The sequence below is a fragment of the Adiantum capillus-veneris genome, chromosome 3, assembly GCF_014529385.1.
Source record: "Adiantum capillus-veneris isolate H3 chromosome 3, ASM1452938v2, whole genome shotgun sequence".
In the NCBI taxonomy this organism is placed as follows: Eukaryota; Viridiplantae; Streptophyta; class Polypodiopsida; order Polypodiales; family Pteridaceae; genus Adiantum; species Adiantum capillus-veneris.
In genome coordinates this window covers 95627438-95642484 of record NC_140933.1, presented here as the reverse complement: position 1 = coordinate 95642484, position 15047 = coordinate 95627438, and positions in this window count along the sequence as shown.

Here is a 15047-nt window from a genome sequence, read left to right as displayed (position 1 = left end):
GCGTAAAGTGCTAACCGAGCTTAGTGTAGGGCATATCCCAGGCAGCGGCGCCAAAAATGTGCGCTCCTTGCCGCACTGTCGAAGCAAGGGACTTGCCAATACACCGTGTGCGAGCCACAAACGGCTCCAAGCACACAACAAGCCTAAACTAGCAAGCTCAAGAGAGCAAAGGGTGTGTCACTCACCGCTCTACGCTCGCCTTCGTGGTGGATTCCTCGCCGCGATGAAGAAGAAGCTGCAGTCGTGCCGCGCTCAACCGCCTCGCCGCCGTCGTGCCTTCGTAATGCTCGATCGCACACACACTCTCCCACTCTCTCTCTCTCTCTCTCTCTCTCTCACACACACACAAGGAGGTGAAGAAGAAGAAGATGGAGATGGAGCAAGAGCACTCTTCTATTGCACAAATGAGAGAATTAGGTTTAGTTGGCTTTTATAGGAGCTCACCCCGTTCACACTTGGGCGCCCATGCTTAGCCAACTAATCCCTTGAATGTCCAAGTTAAAGTGCGCCTCTCATCGGCGATCACTCTACCTTTCCCTATTGGTCCGACAAGCCCGGTACCTGACTCTACCAAATACATAATACGGTTACGGTGTCCGTCGTAGGCGATAGGGTGTCCGTGTGCCGTGAGGGTTAACAGGCACCCTCCGTTCCAATCGAGGGGGGGAGTATATGTCTCATGAATTTAATGCATTTCTAGCTAGCCGTGGGATAAAACACCAATGTACAGTGCCTTATACACCTCAGCAAAATGGTGTTGTCAAGAGGAAAAACAGGTCACTAACGGAAATGGCACGATGTATGTTCAAAAGTCAAGCTTTGCCACATTTATTTTGTCTTGAGGCCATCATGTGTGCCACTTATGTACTTAACAGGTATCCTACAAAATCTTTGCAGTCTATTACTTCATTGAAGCATGGCATGACAGAAAGCCTTCTATTTAGCACATGCGTGTTTTTGGTTGTCTGGCATATGCTTTGGTGCCACAAACACAGCACAGAAAATTGGATGATAAGGCTGTCAAATGTATTTTTGTTGGTTATAGTGCTGAAAGAAAAGGTTATAGGTTGTATCATCCGCAAACAAAACATATTCTAGTTTCACAGGATGTAGTGTTTGTGGAAGATTCTATTCGGCCCTTGATGTCATGTACTAGAGACAGTAATGTAAGCTCACATGACATTTATGACACTTTGTTGCCTCTTTTCAGTGGTGGAAATACGAATGTAAGTTCCAATGAGGCAAGTGTACAGCCTATGGGGTTTTTGAAATTGTTACAGATCAGCCTATTACCGATGCAAATGTACATGATGTACTTGATGAGGAAAGAGCTGAAAATGAGCAGGCTAGAGGTATGCCAAAATGGCTGGTGCACACTTTGCGTGACAGTAAATTGGATTCACCTTTGTCTAGTCGTACTCGTTCGGGCTCTCGCCATGCATCTTATGCATCAAATTGTTATGCTTTGGCTGTGTCTAGCTTACATGATGTTGAGGAGCCTCTCTCTTTTTATGAAGCACAGAATTCAGAAAATTGGATGGCTTCCATGCAATCAAAATATGATGCACTTATAGAAAATGACACATGGACTTTATGTGATTTGCCCCTGGCAAAAAGACCATTGGTACAAAGTGGGTTTATAAGTTGAAACGCAAGCCGGATAGTGAGATCGATCGCCATAAGGCTCGACTTGTTGCAAAGGGTTATGCACAACAAAAAGGCATAGATTATGAAGAGACTTTTTCTCTCACTTTTCGTATGACTACTGTGCGTTTTCTATGTGCATTGGCAACTCATTTTGGTTGGGATGTACATCAATCAGACATTGTTATTGCTTTCTTGAATGGTGACATATTTGAGGAAGTTTATATAACGCTGCCTCGCGGCTTTGTCATAAAAGGACAAGAGGACAAAGTGTGTAGATGTAAGAAGGCTTTGTATGGGTTGAAGCAATCTCCTCGTGCTTGGTATGAGAAAGCTGACACTCATTTGGTTAAACGAGGCTTTCGTAACTGTCCCCAACAGAAAGCACATTGTATGTAAAGCGTGAGGGTGATGTACTTCTCATTATGGTTCTTTATGTTAATGATTTGCTGATCACACTGGACCAAATGAGAGACATATTGTTGAATTTAGGGCTGATTTGAATGCTACTTTCAAGATGAAAGATTTGGGGTTGTTGCATCATTACTTGGGTATACAGTTTAAGGAGTGTGATGGTGGTATTGCCTTGTGTCAGAAAAGTTACATAGAGACATTGCTATGTAAGTTTGGACTTGAGGATTGCAAACCTATTGCCACTCCTATGGAAACAGGTTTAAGGTTGAGTCTACATGATGCTGGTGATCCTGCTGATGTCACTCTTTACCAAATTGTTGTTGACTGCCCCATTTATGTATGCAACACAAGGCCAGATATTCAGTTTGTAGTCTCACAGGTCAACAGATTTATGCATAGCCCAGGGTCTAAGAATTGGTAGACTGTCAAGAGGATTTTATGCTACCTTAGTGGCACTTTACATCTTGGCTTGTTTTATCCCAAGGGGGGATCATTGCCGCCAGACTTACATGCTTTTTTGGACTCAGATTGGACTGGTTGTTTTGACACGGGAGTGTCCACAAGTGGTTTTTGTTTCATGCTTGGTAGTTCATGTATATCATGGATGAGCAAGAAGCAACCTACTGTGGCCACTTTGAGTTGTGAGGCTGAGTACAGGGCAGTCTTCACAGCTACGGTTGAGTGTGTATGGCTCAGACGCCTTATGGCTGATTTGGGTGTTGGATAGGACACTACCAACACTATCTACATTGACAGTGAGAGCGCATTGGTAGTTGCGAGGAACCCAGTTTTTCATGCTCGCACAAAGCACATTGAGATGCATTACCACCATGTCAGGGAGAGGCTCTCAACAGGAGAGATCAACTTGGTTTATGTGCCAACACAGGACAACCTTGCAGATCTTTTCACAAAGGCATTGTCTCGTGAGAAGCTTGAAGCTTTCCACAAAGCTTTGGGCTTACTCCCCTTTGTGGACTAATCATGTCCTCAGGGCATGGCACTTCCCTTTACTCATGTGCCAGCTCTCGTTCACCGCATCACTCAAGGGGGGATTTGTGACCATATACATGTGGTACTTATGTGTGTGAACACACTAGGGCCGCCGGGCATTTTTTCCCTCTTTAGGAGGTTTTTTCCCCCGAGCATTGTGTATACGCCCATCACTCTAGGGCTATCTATCTTTCCATTGCATACTAAGTAACACACTCTCTATTGTGTGCCTCGAGCTTCCTCCATCTTCTCCAAGCTGTGTGTGTTTCTCTACAACCCTAATTCCAACAGTAACAATATTTCATGTTCTACCGGTGGTTTTGACTTACAAGTTGCACATTTAGTAATGTACTCTTGAAAGTTAGTGCCCATAGTTGGCCAATAAACCTCTAACTGTTTCAAGCACTGGTATGTTTTTGTTTGCGAGCAATGAAATTCTAAGTCTTGATCATGTGCTTCCAAAAGATAGCAGTTGCACTCCTCTAGACTTATGCATAATTGTAAGATGTTGTCAAAGCCTAAATGATACAAACATTTTCCAAGTAATTTGAAATACCGTGATTGTCAAACCATTTGTCTTTTACTTTCTTGCCCCGTTCTATCAAACTCACCTCCATAGGATAGTGAATTAACTATCTCCTAAGATCATTCTGGTATCATTTCAATGTTAAAAAGATATACACCAGGGATGTCATCCTCTACCCCTTCTAGAGATTCTCCATTTGGTAATCTGGAAAGATGATCTTCTTGTAGATACGTCTTCCCTTTTTTAACCACGACAGTAAAATAAAACTCTAGCGATATGATAAACCATCGTACAATTCTTTCGGTATTGCATGGTTTGTTTACGAGGTATAAGAGGGCTTGATGATCAGTGAAAAACATGAATTTATTTGCAAGGAGATAATGCCAAAATTTCTTAACAACATATATCATTCCTAGCCCTTCTCTCTCCGTGGTTGTGTAGTTCTTTTCAGCACTGTTAAGATGTTTGCTTGCACAGCAGACAAGAAAATCCATATTTCTTCTCCTGGCTGTGGGCCAAGATGCATTCAATAGCAAATGCCAAAGCATCAATATGAATATGAAAGGTCTTCTTCCAATCTAGTGCTTTCAATACGGAAGCAAATATGAGTGCTTTCTTCAATTTTTCAAATGATTCCTCACACTCATTCGTCCACACAAAGGCTACTATAAATTTGTACAGGGGTTATACATGTGTATAAATCTCATGTAGCAACCACAGTGTCCCGTAAAGCATTGTACCTCCTTTGTGTTGTTTGCTCTAGGTATCTCTACAATTACTTTTATCTTGTCTAAATCGATAGATATGTCGTTCTCTGAGACAATATGTCCCAGAATTCTACCTTGTCCAAACATAAATACACACCTTTCTAGATTAAGAAAAATCCTATAATTCTTGCACTTCTTGAATACTTTTCTGAGATTCTTTGTATGTTCATCTTTCAAGAGAGAGTGCACACATAAGTCATCCATATATATTTCCAAGAATATCCTCAAATATTCTTTAAAGGCATGTGTCATTAATTTTTGAAAGGTAGCAGGGGCATTGGTTAGGACAAACGACTTTATCCTATATGCGTATATACCCCATTTTGTGGCAAACGATGTCTTGTATTGATCTTCAAGAGCAATTGCGAGTTGGTTATATCTTGAGAACCCATCTAAGAAGGAATATGACCTCTTACCTGCCACTCATTCCAGGACATGTTCAGTAATAGGTAAGGAATAATTATACCTTATTGTGGAGGCATTAACCTTCTTTACATTTAGACACACTCGTAGTTTACCTTTTTTCTTAGGCCCTACCACAATGGGAGATACCCAATCAGTGTGTTCTATCTCGTAGGGTAGAGATAAACTCAAACTCCTTTAATTTATCAATCTCCTCCTTGATGCGCTAAGCAAACTTATCATTGTACATGTAAGGTCTCTATTGGCTAGGCTTCGCATCGGGTTTTAAAGGGATCGTGTGCTGGCATATCATAGGATCTACTCCTTTCAGGCCTTTATATGACCAAGCAAACACGTCCTTGTACTCCTTGAGAAGACTTATAAGCCTCTTCTCCTCTTTTGAATTTAGAGTTGTTTCTATGTAGGTTGGTCGTGGCTCTTCTCCAAGTCCTTCTAAGTTGATCTTCTTTGTATCCTCAGGCCCATTGTAAGACTCCTTGTCCTTTTGCTCTCATAGAGGTTGTTTCATCATTACCTTTTGATCTTGGATAGTAAAACTTTTTGTAGTGGAAAAGCATATTCATTTTGTCCTCATTTTCTTTGTCTTCTCCTTTCCCACTGTCTACTTCCGTTGTCCATACTTCCCTGAGGGTTTTCTTAAGCTCGCGGTATTTCTTCTTTCTCTCCACCTTGGTCCATTTAGTTTCTCCAAACTCGTTTAATCCTCGTTATTTTGTTTGTTTGGGTTTTGTTTCAGATTTTGACTTTCTGGTTTGTTTTTGCATATTTCTTATGCTCTCTTTTGTTTTTGAATGTTGAGATTTAGAGAACCTTCTAGATATCTTGTCCTTGACACAATCTTCAGACTTTACAAGCATCAAAAACTTTGTTTTATCCCTTATTCTAGGCATAGAGTTCTCTCTTGGTTTGTTCTCAACTCTCTTTTTCTTGTAGCGCTCTTGACATCTAGGTTTTTGTTTGGGAACCGTAAAATCATACATCTGCTATTGTTTCTTCCTGTTCACTTGGATTGTTAGAGCATACATTATCTGCGTCATCTACTCTCTCATAATGCTCTAGGGAGTCATCAAACATATCCTCTTTGTTGACACTCACTAGTTGATCATCTTTGGGTTTTTCAAGGAATAATTTATCATCATTCCCATTTACTATATTGACCATATAGTATGGAACCACGTCATAATCGTCCTTGTCAAGAAATTTGTTGTGGGGACATCAAAAATACAACACACATCTGGGTTAATTTTATTTGCGAGTTAATCAATTCGTGTTTTTTGGCTAAAGGTGATGCTTTTTCGAGTTTAGATAAGCATGGAGCTCTCTCATATTGTACGCTCTCTATGGTGGCGTTGAGGTAGGTGAAATAAGTACCGAGAGAAGGAGAGAGAAGAAGGATTAGACGGAGAGAGAAAAACATACTTGTGGAATAGAGATATGATAGGGGTGTGAGAGTACCGACAACAATGAGAGAAACACACACACACACACACACACACACACACACACACACACGGTGTGTGAGGGATAGAGAGAGAGAGAGAGAGAGAGAAAATGCCAAAGTGGAAGCGAGCCGAGAGAGAAAATCATTTGCACAACAGTCGAATTGTCATTTGAGCAATGATAGGGACATAATTTTCATAGCGCATAAATCAAGCATATATTCTTACACACTCCACTAAAGCAGTTAGTGGTGGTCACTCGTGGCACTAGTAGATGCTTTTTGAGATTTGGGACTACCCATGGCACTAGCATATGCTTTTACCGGTTGCCTAGCAATATTGTGAGTGCAAATTGGACCAACATCTAAATTATTTTCCAGATATTGTGGGTCTTTTAATATACTCAAGTGAGTTGGAGATATGGCTTACAAACTCTCTTTATCTCCGCACTCTCATATTCATCCAAGTGCTTGTGATCGGAGACTGAAGTGGTCCTTTTAAAAAAATTACATGTCCATGGGTGAGCCAAAGACATAAAGGGTGTTGTTAATGAGAGAATGTATGAGTGGTCAAGCATATTTTTATGCAGTCATGTTTGGAACACTCTTTGATGGTCCACAAATGTATCAATCTGTTGTTGATTATAGCCAATCATTATATCAAGTAATTTTTTTATTCCTCTAATTGATCCCCTCTATATAAATTCCAGAAGGCAACACCCACATGCATTTACAAGTTATCCTAATTTCTTTTTTGATAGAGGTTTAATTCAGAGATTTCTTTTAGTAGAAATACTTTTTTTGTTGCAATGAAGGAGATAGGCTTTTGTGAAAGTGGACAAAGTTGTTTTCATAATCTTCGGCTGGTGAACAACCCATAGTTTTCTCTTTTCACACACAGAGTAAGACCTCAATAAATTTGTCCATTTCTTAAATGAACATAACAAAACAATATCAACCTAATGTATATCGACCAATAAATAGGATTTAGGGTCTCAATATGACCACAATGCATGGTTTATGATAGTGAACATCAAGCCAGGTAATTCTTTCAAAGAATACTACTACTAGAAATCCCTGAGTCAAATGTAACATTTGACCATTCAAACTTCAAGACTTCCCTATTCAAATAATATGACATCTTTTATAGCCAACAAACTATCTAAATAATGTAGTGTATCTATCCATGTGAAGAATCCAAGGCATTAGTAATCTTAAGAGCATTAGTATCCAAAGGCAGGTAGAAGCAAGTGAAAGGAATAGGAGTATCAGACTACTACCATGGCGTAAAATTTCCTAATTAGAGGTCATGTGAAAATACGAGGGTGTTAAAAAAGGGACCTTTTCACTTAGACCTTTTGCAGAATTATAGAGCTTGACTAGCAATCTCATCATTATATTTTTTTGCATATGTCAATATCTTGCATGCAAAATTCCCTATGTCTTCAAAACAAAAAAAGAAAAGTTGATCACATTTGGATAAAAGCCCTTGATTACTACATGTGCCTGTGTTAAGCATATCTTAGATTCTCCTTTGAAAAATGCATCACATTGGGATGCATGCAGACCAAAGCATTGCAATGCACATCCCTTTTCTTTGGACCATTTCAATGTTTTGCATGTTGTTGCATGCCAACATTATAGACAAGAATCTTGTCGAGCACATTATATGCTTTCATCAATTTAAAACACTTTGCATACATGTCAAACAAGCATGGTAGTATATACCAAGAGCGTGTGACTAACAATTTTATCATGACTTTGTTTGCCCATGTGCAAAATATTACATGCCTTGAACATGCAAAAATAGGTGATCACGTATGGAGAGAGGCCCTTGCTTTGGAGCGGATGAAAACAACTTAGGCCTTAGTTCTGGCCACCTCAGACATACCCTACACTACGTCCAACTTCAAGAGATAACATCTTGGGCATGAAGTTTGTCAACCACTTGTGCTGATTTGGCAAATATATCACATACTGCTGTGTTTTCTTTTGACAGTGCAAGCATCGACTCCTATTGTCATGGCTAGGTGGGAGCAGTGACCAATTTGAAATCCTCTCAATATTTTGGTGTGTCAAATATACGTAAGTATCATGACAAGTGAGCACCTCTTTTTATTGACATGTACAAAGCGACAAACCGAAGAGTTTGTGTTTTATTATGCACGTTGCTCACTTGCTGGTTGAGAGGACGAGCTAGCACTTTGGTTAGTGCGGGCAATGGTTGAGGGGGTAGGACATATCCATAGCTGCAGTCCCATGCGGGCATCGTTATTTGTGGTAGTAGCTTGAGTGAGTGTAGCATAGTCCCCATCCTCCGCAAAAGCTCCTCATGCTTTCCGACCTCGCGACTTGGCCATTGTGGAAGACTGTGATGGGGCGGGCATAATGAATGGTGGACAGGCAATGGGCAACAACGAGAATCATGCGTCAGTGCTTGGTCGAGGGCAGTATGCACCACACCCTTCGATTCTGCATCGAGAGCATTACTGGCCTCATCCAAGAGTAAAATAGGTAAATCTTTAAAGAGGCCAATGTTCTCCCACACATCAACCAGACTCCCCAAAACTTTTCCACATCAGATAGCCTACATATAAAACTTCAAAGCCTACATAGTACACCACCATGTTTAAAACTCTAAGCATGCACCTGAATCCAAAACATAAGTAGACTGTAGAGAGTAGAGGCTGGAATTTAGACTATAGATCCAAGAGGTGGGAGGCGAAAAACATAAGTAGATACTAGAGGTGCCCAAATCTCACACATGGAGCACTCCCTGCAAAGACGTCTCATAAATTTTCAACCCGAAATAGTTTTGCCCCAAAAAAAATTCATGTTGGCTGGTATGGAATCCTTTTTTGTACGCTTCCATACCCAAACCCGCATGGCACTATGTCTTCTCTATTTCTGTCCGCCTAACATTTGGCCCTCGTGCTCTGCAACCTGCAGAATATCGCAACAATGAAACACATCAATCAAAGAAACGGAGCCAAGTAAAGCGATTGTGTGGCTTCCCCTACAAGCTGAGAAATGTTTTGACAATTTACTAAAACCTAGATTCACTAAACCTGCGTTTCATAACCATCTGGTATTATTGTTCTTGTCCTTGTAGATGTCATCAATAGGAAATAGCCTCATATGATTTCGTTTTTGGATCACTGACCATGTAATCAATGGCTTATAATAAGGATCCCCTACCTTTAACCTTATTTTGCAAAAAATTCATAAAACTGACCTTCACTTACACCATCTCGAAACATAATTACACGATCTGGCGAGCGATTTGCCTTCTCACAAAATTCATGTATGAGCCCATGCACCATCTCCCTGAGGTACTCAATTAACTCCTCTTTATGTCTTTGTCACACTTAAAAACATGCTACATATCTATTGTCAGAGGGTTTCACCATTGAGACATTGTGGGCTATGGAGGGTTTGCTTGAGTGAGCCCGACCAGAGGACACGGATCACGCACTAAGTCTACAACAAAATCATTGCCAAGAGTAAAACATAATATTTTGTAAATTCCACTTTTATTTTAAAACATCTACTTAAAAAGAGTGCACGCATTGTGTATGTGTGTGTGTGATTGGAGCTGAGCACATCGAGGAAGCAGCAAGCACGTTGCTCATTTAGGGTGCTCCTTGCAAGCAACTTGGAGCTCTTTTGATGCTCATTTGTGTTCCCAGGGAGCACGCCAAGGAACAACGTGCACGCTTCTCCTTTAGGGTGCTCCTTGCAAGCACCTTGGAGCTCCTTGGTCCTCCTAGGGAGCACACCAAGAGAGAAACGTGGGCACTGCTGCTTTAGGGTGCTCTTTGCAAGCCTCTTGGATCCTTCTTTGGAGATCCTTGGTGCTACATGACCACCACCACATGATCATATGTCCACCTAGTGCATGCACATGCGAGAAGGCATAGATTATCACGCAAAGAGGAAGGAAAATTTGTTTTGCAAAGGCACCTTCCCCTCAACCATCTTGCTCAAATAGACCATATGTGGGAGACATGAGCAAACACCCTTGTCTAACAATGCAATTGCCACCCTCTTCATTAATTACATAGTCCCTCTAACACAGGCCTAATTGACGTCCATATTCGAAAATGCAACCAATGACAAACACATGCATTCCTCGGGAATCAATGCTGCATAACAATGAAAGGAGGTGATGGGGACAGGCCCTAGCATCCTTGATCTCAAGGGTGCTAATGCCCCTTTACCGGCAGACTTTCCCATCTTCGGCTCCCAAGTACAATGGATTTTCAAGTAGCAATGGTGAAGAAACACACAATAGTGGTAGCCATGGCTGTAGCTCTCATGCACCGCAAACAATAAATGTCATCTTCATGAAAATTGTGGCTTTCATGAAAACAGTTGCATTGAGAGAACTTGGTTTGAGAATAAGGGTCGGTGGCCCATATGTGAAAACAAGGGCATAATGGGTTTTAAAATAATCTACATCTTAGCAATGGCATTTTGAAATTTCCATTTCAGCACCGGCCTTTGAGCTGAATAGCGGAACACAAGAGATGCCACATCACAAGGCCTTCCATTTGGAGAAATTACCAAATAGCAATGCGTGCTGGTCTTAAAATGTTTTGCAAAAGTAGTAGCTGTGAGCAGAAAGCCGTTGATGCAGTAGTAGTAACCAGAATGTTTCTTTTCGAGCTGGGAGCCTCATCACGCTAACACCAGATCAATGTTGATGTGGAGGAGTGCAAGTCATTTCCCTGTGAATGCGTGTATGCGTGGAAGGGATCTTCGGTTGAGGCAGGAGGAGGAGATGCAAGGGCGATCATGGCGAACAAGGAAGCATGCACAGGTGTGGTGGTGGGCGCGGGAGCCATCGGCACCTACACTGCCTACTTTCTTGCAAAGATGGGTCTCTAGGTCAGGTTGATGGAGTAGACCATGGTGGGCATAAAAAATAACTAGTTTTTGTGAGTAACAGCACGCGCACTGCTCTTTCATTGTATCGTAGAAATGATGGGTCTCTTATACGTCAGGTTGGTGGAGCAGACCACGGTGGGCATAAAGAATAACGTTCCTAGTTTTGGTGAGGAGCAACGCGCGCGCTGCTCTTTCAGTGTATCGTAGAAAATGATGACATGCATGCTGCGGGCTCATGAAGAGCGGGACCAAGTGCTAATCACATTCTACGTGATTGGCAAGCAGCAGTTGAACTGAAGCGTTGTTGTACCCGTGATAGAGGTGTCACTTGCCAGCTCACACTGCTGCAAGTTCCGGACGCCAATTGGCACTGCGCTCACCAACGGTGAAGCTGAGCATGTGCAGAGGAGAGAGCCAGCAGAGCAGTGATCTAGCAGTATTATAAGTATCCATCATCACTGACAGTGATAGAAAGGAATGAATTAAATGCAATGAAACAATTGTCAATGAAAGCAAGAGGCCCCTCTGCTTCGCCTAGTAGGAGGTCATGACTGGGGAAGGAGAAGGCCTGTGGGTTTACAGCATCAAAGAGAGTGCATATGAAGGGAAAAAGTTGATGCAATCAAGAGCACTAGTACTCGATATTTCAGTTGCGCATTGCTGCAAAGCAATAGCCAAGCCCAGGGAGCCCTCCAAGCTTACAACGCCAAAGCACTAGGCAAAGGAGTGGACACCATGGCTACTAAGACACGATGCAAAGCTGCCGAGGGGCTCGTTGGGACTGCAGAACATTACAGATTGGGAGGTATAGATGTATAATAATCACGGTGGTAGGGCTAGCAGTCCTCTTCTGTAGAGTGTGGCAGGCTGAGAACTTAAGAACCTGGCCAAGGCATTTTAATAGTGAGAGTGAGACTCGCTACTGGGAGTGGGAGAAGGCGACCATTTCTTGCGTTTCTTTCTGCAATCCTAATTTCAAAAGCGGTGGGGGTGGTTACTGGTGGCCCGATGGGATACAATCTAAAACGTCTTAGTAAGCCCCAATGCCAGAAAAGGCCTACCAAGGCTACAATGCCAAAGACTAACTATCACAAAACTGAAGAGGCTGAAGAAAAACACCAGAATTTATCTCTCTGCACGGGCGTTTGCATTTTTCACAAAATGCATTTATATTAATATTATATGTCTAAAAAAATTCTCTTTCTATCCATAATCGAATTTGGATAATTAAACATACATTTCTTCTCTCCCTGGGTAGTGATGAGGCCTGGGTATGACATTTCCCATTGACTATTTACCATGTTCATACGTCCACGCTAGTGGGCTACATAAGAGCCCATTTGTACGCACACGTCATGCATTACTAGAGTGCCACATTACTTGTAAAGTAGCTCATCAACTCAAATGGAGGAGCTCCATTTGGAGCTCCATTGGGGCTCCATTGGAAGCTCCTATGGAGGACCTACACGCGCGCACTAAGAGCTCCAGCATGGGGGCAGCTATGTCGACGGCCACGGCTTGTGAGAAAGAGGCCCCAGGAAGTGCCAATGCCCCTTTACTAGCAGACTTTCCCATCAAGTAGCAACACACAAGTATCCTACTCCTAAAAGCGAAAAAAACAATAAGACCACAACTAGCTTAGTATATAGTGACAACTAAAAAAAAGACCACAAATAGCAAGTGTTTATGTGTCTGTATTCAATTGTTTTTGTGTGTGTGTATTACAACAAGTTTTTTTGTGTTTGTGTTTGTAGTATACAAATGCATGATTGTAAAGTGCGTTTGTAGTATACAAATTCATTATTTTATTTGTGTCATGTGATACTGTGTGGTTGTGTGTGTGAATGCAAGTGTGTATATGTGTGTGTATATGCATGATTGTATTTGGGAAATGTGTTGCTCTGTGTGTGTGTATGCATGATTGTATTTGGGAAATGTGTTGTTGTTTGTGTGTGTGTGTGTGTGTGTGTGTGTGTGTGTGTGTGTGTGTGTGTGTGTGTGTGTGTGTGTGTGTGTGTGCATTTCCGCCATAGGAGCTTCCAATGGAGCCTCATTTAGAGCTGCTCCATGCCTTGAAAGGCATGGTGAGAAGGCATCGCGCAAGCTGCCTTTTCACCATGCCTTTCAAGGCATGGGGGAGCTCTATTTGGAGCCCCAATGGAGCTCTTCCATGCCTTGAAATGCATGGTGAGAGGGCAGCACGCGCGCTGCCTTCTCACCGTGCCTTTCAAGGCATGCAAGCTCCAGTTGGAGCTCCATTGGAAGCTCCTATGGCGGACCTACACGCGCACCCGCGTGCAAACACACACACACATACACCCATTTACGTGAGTATAAAACGCACACGCACACACACACACACACTAAGTACCTTCTCTTCTTCTTCTACTCCTTCTTCTGCAAACTGAACACATAACTATTTAATATTTCAAGTATAAAACTCCTGGTTTTTGCATTCTTTTGGTTTTGTTAACCGGCTGATATAACTGGTATAGCGGTATAGTAGAATAAACGTATCATTATCAGTGCTACCAACACTAGTACTAGCACTAGAAGTCTTTTGACTAGTACTAGTACTAGTCAAGCAATTTTAGTAACATTACTAGCACTAAAAGTTGGAAGACTAGTACTTGTACCAGTTCCAATATACCAAACCTGTATCTATACCTGTATACTGGCTCTCATGAGGACCCTTATAGAATTTCCTATTTCCTATCTCCGAGGGTAAAACTCCTGGTTTTAACATTGTTCATATATTTGTGAAATAACAATATGTCAGGGAACCGGTAAACCATTAAACATGTATACCAGAAAAGTAATAAAGCGGTATCAATACCAATACTACCAGTGCTAGTACTAGCACTAACAATTTTAGACTAGTACCAATACTAAGTATGCCACTTGGTATACCAGTCTAGAAGTATCACAATTTTAGTACCTGTACTAGGAGTACTAGTACTAGCAGCACTAACTGATACCAGTACGAGTGTACCATACTTGTATCAGTACCAGTATACTGGCTCTTTGCAAGATTTATGGAATTACCTATCTCCTATATAAGACTACTAGTTTATACACCTTTTTTCTCAACATAAACAATGTTCGAAAACTAGTTTGCCAATAAAACAGTATAGCGTTATAACAATATAGACGTGCAGTAGTATCAATACCAGTACTACCAATAGTAGTACTAGCATTGAGATTCTGAGACTAGTACCAATACTAGTATACCAATTGACCAGGATTGTAGGATAGAAGTACTAGTACTACCAGTATACCAGTACTGACATTGAAAATCTAAGAATGGTATTAGTACCAATACCAGTGTATTAGACTGTAATAATTTTGTTTAAAACGATATAATTGGCTACCAAAGTCTCTTGAAATTTTGCTTTCAATTATAAGGTTACTTACACAAAAACGTGTACCTATATGAAATGGATAACAACTAGTGTACCAATTTACCAAGATAGTAGGATAGCAGTACCAGTATTGAAACTAAAAATGTGAGACTGGTACCAGTACTGGTAGTAGTGTATTAGACTGTAAATTTTTTGTTTAAAATGATGTAATTGGCTACCAAAGTCAATTATAAGGTTACTTACACAAAAAGGTGTAACTATGTGAAATGGATAACAACTAGTGTACCAATTTAACAAGATAGCAGGATAATAGTACCAGTACTACCAGTACCAATACTGGCACTAAAAATCTAAGACTGGTATCAATACCAGTGTATCAGACTGTAAAATTTTTGTTTAAAATGATGTAACTGGCTACCAAAGTCTCTTGAAATTTCACTTTCGATTATAAGGTTACTTACACAAAAAAGGTATACCTATGTGAAATGGATAACAGCTAGTGTGCCGATTTACAAGGATAGAAGGATAGCAGTACTAGTACTACCAGTAGCAATACTGGCACTAAAAATTTGATATTGGTACCAATACCAGTA